We start from the raw sequence: 5,661 nt of genomic DNA on the forward strand, positions 1-5,661 counted from the left end.
GAACCTTATTCTCCCCAATTCTTAACAACCCCCAGTCCAAAAATAAAACATGAGAGAACCCATATGTTTCCACCAGACCTTAACAACTTCCAATTACACCTTACCTCAATTCTAAACCAAAAAATACAAAATTTCACAATCTCCCTTCCTTAAGAAATTTCATCCTCGAAATGAAGAAAACCAACAAAATGAAACTCAAACATGAACGAAAACATGCCCTTTAATGTTCAAAACTAGATCCACACTCGGAATAGATTCTCAATTTCAAGGAAAGAAATCACCCTTAAACTAACACCAAGTCAACAAGCAAAACAAATAACACATTGCATTATATGATCCAATACCACAATTCTCAATTGCATTTCAATTAGCGGCATTATCAATTTTTTTATTCCATTTAACACTTAAAAGTAGAACAGTGAAAATCATTCATTAACATATTCAGATTAAGTTTTGAACATTTAGTTCAACCGTGCCTTCCCTGGCCACGCACAAGGAAAATAGATTTTCGTTTTCCACATTGATCTCAACATTTAGTTCAACATTTCAAACATTTCCAAAATTCAATTAAACTCATATATATATATATATATATATAATTCAATACCTCAATTTCATGATTCTACTTTCAATTTGGGAAAAATCATAAATTATCAGCATGAATTAACCTGCGGTTTTCAAGAAAAATAAAGAATTTCAGGAAAATTGAAACTTCTCACACCACTACTTTTAATTCCAATTACCCCATTGATTATACATCTAAGGTTCATAATTGTAACGCCCTGAAAATTAACCCTGTTATAACATTGGTAACATAATCATAAAATCCCAAAATGGGTCATCTTTCCCATTGAACTGAGACTTAAGTAATTACAATTCAAATATTACATTTCCACAGTGCTCAGGGTCCTGTCCTAGTTCAATGACCTAGATAACTTAACAAAACATGAGCCCTCAAGGCGTACATTAATATAGAATTACAAACAAAAGTTCCATTACAAAATCCCCAAAAATTACGCACAGACACTAGATGTTCTTGACTTCACTTCACTCCCCAAAGTAAGCTATATCTAGCATTTGAACTGGTGCTTCATCGAAGCAGACCTTCCTCAATCCATGAAAAATAAGTTAGGGTTGACCGAGATGCCCAGTAGGAATACATTTATCCAGATATCTACTTCCTTGAACAAAATATGGTATCCATGTGAAATAACAACCCAAACAAAGGTATTTCAGCAACCATGCATATATTTATAGTCTATATCTCACAAGAGTCCTTATAATTTAATTTAGATAAATTTATGTTATGATAACTACTTGCATGAAGAAACATTCATAACCAAGAAATCAGTTTACATGCATCCCATCACATGAGCTCAATTGGGAACAACTGTTTCTTTTAATACACAACCCCCACATTCGTCGGCTACTATACGGCGGGGGGTGGGCACCTAAGAAAATCATCCGTTTTTCCACTTTCGCCGGCTACTATACTGTGGGACTGTGTGGACACCCAAAAACGGTTTCCCACATTCATCCAGCGATCAGCCTAGACAGGGCAATTGGGCACCTTTTAAAACTCCCCGCATGGGTACAACACAACACCACTTTTATACATTACCAACCCACACATGGACTTATGCATACTCAAACATTAAAACACATGTCAATCCCACAATCAACATCATGTATCATCATCACATATAAACATCACATAAAACTCAAAGGACAATAGCATTCAAGCTGTCATTACTTTAATTACATCGACGCCCACATGTTATCTCCTCACCAAAGTTATGAATTACTTGAGTATTTCACTAACAAGGCAATTTTCTAACCAATGGGGAACATAGGGTTTCTCTAAATTTTGGGGGTTTCTTCCCCTAGTCACAAATCTGGTTCTTTAACTATATCTTCACTTATATTAGAGAGAGAAATTTAGGAATTTCAAACAAAATGTTGAGTGAAAGAGTAATTATAGGGAAAGTGGGTTTTATTCAATCAAAACTTCAATTAGGGTTTCAATCACACATAATACCATGAAATTTCCTCAAAAATGAAGAGATACAAGAATGAAGATATCCCTACCTCAACTATCAAGCTCCAAATTCGAACTCCTTCACGAACCCATCGCAAATCCCCAATCCAATCAGAAGATAATGCTATCCTTCAAGTGTTCTTCATCCCCAACTAACAAATTGGGGCGGATCTCAATGGTATGGAAGCTATTTGTAAATGGAGATCTAGAGTTTCCAAGAGAGGAGAGAGAGAGAGGGGAGAGAGAGAGAGGAGATCAAGCAAAGAGAAAGGGAAGTGTGAAAAAGATCTAAAGTTGCTGTGTTAAAAAGTTGTCATCGCGCTCCCCGCTAGAGCGTGCCTTCCCATGCTCGAGCGTCTAGACACGATCAAGAAGGCCCGCTCGAGCGACGACTTCCCCACCCGAGCGTAGAAAGAGGGGTCTCAGAGGTTTTACAGTGCTACAATGTAATTATTGGGGGCTAGCATTTAACGCTTGAGCGGACACGCCTACAACGAAACAAAATACTGAGGGTAATAATTCTACGCTCGAGCGGCGGTTTCCCTGCTCGAGCAGACCTGGAAACAAATTGTCACAATTTTCCCCCCTTAAGGAATTTCGCCCCCAAAATTGTTTCCTATCTTCCACCTGTTATAACTAATGACAATATAAATAAAACAGGTATAAGCACACACATATTCTAGTTTTCTATCATTTTTATTGCACCATTCATTAGTCTTTACGCTTCTCACCAATAATCAATATGCATGTATATATCTATACATATGTTTACTTGAACACAAGGCCAATAGTAGTGATAGTGATATAGCCACAAGAATTCGTTTACTTTTGCTACAACCACAAGTCAAAGTCAAACATCCACTACAACATTCAGTTTAAACATCCCATTTAGACACATTACTACTTCAAATTTAGAATAAAAAAGAAGGAACATTAAGAGTTTGTGGCTCAAGATTAACCTCACTAGTTACTTAAGAAATGTAAGAAATTTAATACATTATGGATTTGAGAATAGTTCGGGGTATCTTTCGCGGACTTTGGCTTCTCGCTCCCATGTTGCTTCTTCCACACCATGATGATACCACAACACTTTAACTAACGGAATCGTCTTACCTCTCAACACTTGCTCCCTTGTATCAAGAATTTGGATTGGCCTCTCTTCATATGATACATTATCGTTTACTTCTATTTCTGTCCAATCTAACACATGGGAGGGGTCGGGTTCATACTTACGGAGCATGGACACACGGAATACGTTATGGACTCTTGAGAGTTGAGGTGGTAATGCAAGACGGTACGCCACTTCCCCAACTCGTTCAATGACGTCAAAGGGACCAATAAACCTTGGTGATAATTTTCCACTTTGGCCAAACCTCATCAGCCCTTTTCTAGGGGAGATCTTCAGAAACACATGATCGCCGATCTCAAAGGATAAGGGCCGTCTCCTTCTGTCTGCATAATTCTTTTGTCGGCTTTGAGCAGTGATTAGACTTTTCCGAATAAGGGCTATTTTCTCAATGGTCTCACGAACTAGATCTGGGCCTAATAGAGATGAATCACCCACTTCAGTCCAACATACCGGTGATCTACATGGATGTTCGTACAATGCTTCGAAGGGTGCCATTCCAATACTTGCTTGGAAGCTGTTATTATATGAAAATTCAACCAGGGGTAAATGCTTCTCCCACGATCCTTTAAAATCTAACACGCAAGCCCTTAACATATCTTCTAAAATTTGGATCACACGTTCGGATTGTCCATCAGTTTGGGGGTGATATGCGGTACTAAAGTTCAGTTGAGTTCCTAAGGCGCTTTGAAGACTTTGCCACAACCTGGTTGTAACACGAGGGTCTCTATCAGACACTAAACTGATTGGTACTCCGTGGAGGTGGATGATCTCATGAACATAAAGTTCAGCTAAGAATTCCACAGAATCCCCCATACTCATGACGAGGAAATGAGCCGACTTAGTAAGTTTGTCAACAATCACCCATACTGCATCGTTACTCCTCTGAGTTTTAGGGAGACCAAAAACGAAATCCATGTTGACGTATTCCCACTTCCATTCAGCAACTGGAAGGGGTTGCAATAGTATAGCCGGCCTTTGATATTTCGCCTTAACTTGTTGACATGTCAAACACTTGGATACAAAAGAGGCTACGTCCTTCTTCATGCCCCTCCACCAGAATTGACGGCTTAGATCACGATACATTTTTGTGCCCCCCGGGTGCACAGCGAGGCGAGAATGATGAAAGTCTTTCAAAACTTTGTTCCTCATAGATTTAGGCACGAACAATCGATCAAGGTAACGAACACTAGAGTTTGTATGAACATTTAGACCTCTCTCTTCCTTTCCAAGTTGGATTCTCCCTTTAATGGTTTCCACTTCTAGATCACCCAATTGAGCTTCAGTTACTCTTGCAACAAGAGTCGGTTGTGCGATAGTGGCAAAGAGGGTTGCTTGCTCTAAAGATTCACTGAGCCACAGAGAATACTCATTGACATCTCTTAACATCTTTCATTCGTTCATTGCAAAGTTAGCTATTGTACTCATCGACTTTCTACTCAAAGCATCTGCCACCATATTAGCCTTAGGATGGTAGTGTATCTCAAAATCGTAGTCTTCTAAGAACTCCATCCACCTTCGTTGCCGTAGGTTCAAGTTTTTTTGGGAAAACAGGTATTTGAGGCTTTTGTGTTCAGAAAAGACTTCAAATTTGTCACCGTAGAGGTAGTGTCTCCACAACTTCAAGACAAAAACAACGGCGGCGAGTTCTAAATCGTGAGTAGGGTAGTTTCCTTCATGAGCCATATGCTACCACCCTTCCTTCTTGCATTAAAAAACATTCCAATCCCTCCCTAGAGGCTTCGCAATACACTGTATAACCTAATCCTCATTCCGGAATGATAAGGATGGGTGTGGTGGTCAATCTAAACTTCAGTTCTTGGAAAGAGTTTTCACATGTTTCACTCCAAACAAACTTTACTCCCTTACGGGTTAACCTAGTCAACGGTGATGCTAAAGAAGAGAAGTTCTTCACAAAACGGAGATAATAACCAGCCAAACCCCAAAAGCTTCGAATTTCTGAGACATTCTTAGGTTGCTCCCAATTTAACACAACTTCTATTTTTGAGGAATCCACTATTTGCCCATCCCCTAAAACTACGTGGCCTAAGAACCTTGCTTTTGTAAGCCAAAATTCACATTTTTCATACTTAGCATAAAGCTGGTGCTCCGTAAGAAGCTGCAAAATCATACGAAGGTGCCTTTCATGCTCTTCTTCGGAGGGTGAATAGATAAGAATATCATCTACAAAGACCACCACAAATGTATCAAGGAATTCTCTAAAGATTCGGTTCATTAGGTCCATGAATGTAGCTAGGGCGTTGGTCAGCCCAAAAGGCATAACCAAGAACTCGTAATGACCATGTCAGGTATGAAAGGCGGTTTTGGGAATGTCCTCTTCTCTAACTCGAATTTGGTGGCAACCCAACCTCAAATCTATTTTGGAGAAACAATGAGAGCTCTTAAGTTGGTCAAAAAGGTCATTTATCCTTGGTAAGGGGTATTTATTTTTAACCGTAGCTTGGTTCAATTTTCGGTAATCTATACGCAACCTTAA

The 5,661-nt window shown here is 39.2% G+C and overlaps 1 pseudogene; it reads right to left on the reverse strand.

The window, feature by feature from the left end:
- Window positions 1-4,932: 4,932 nt before the first annotated feature.
- LOC114286177 (putative mitochondrial protein AtMg00860 pseudogene) lies at window positions 4,933-5,409 on the reverse strand (annotated as a pseudogene).
- Window positions 5,410-5,661: the final 252 nt, after the last annotated feature.

This window comes from Camellia sinensis, chromosome 7 (assembly GCF_055761805.1).
Source record: "Camellia sinensis isolate YWXY chromosome 7, ASM5576180v1, whole genome shotgun sequence".
In the NCBI taxonomy this organism is placed as follows: Eukaryota; Viridiplantae; Streptophyta; class Magnoliopsida; order Ericales; family Theaceae; genus Camellia; species Camellia sinensis.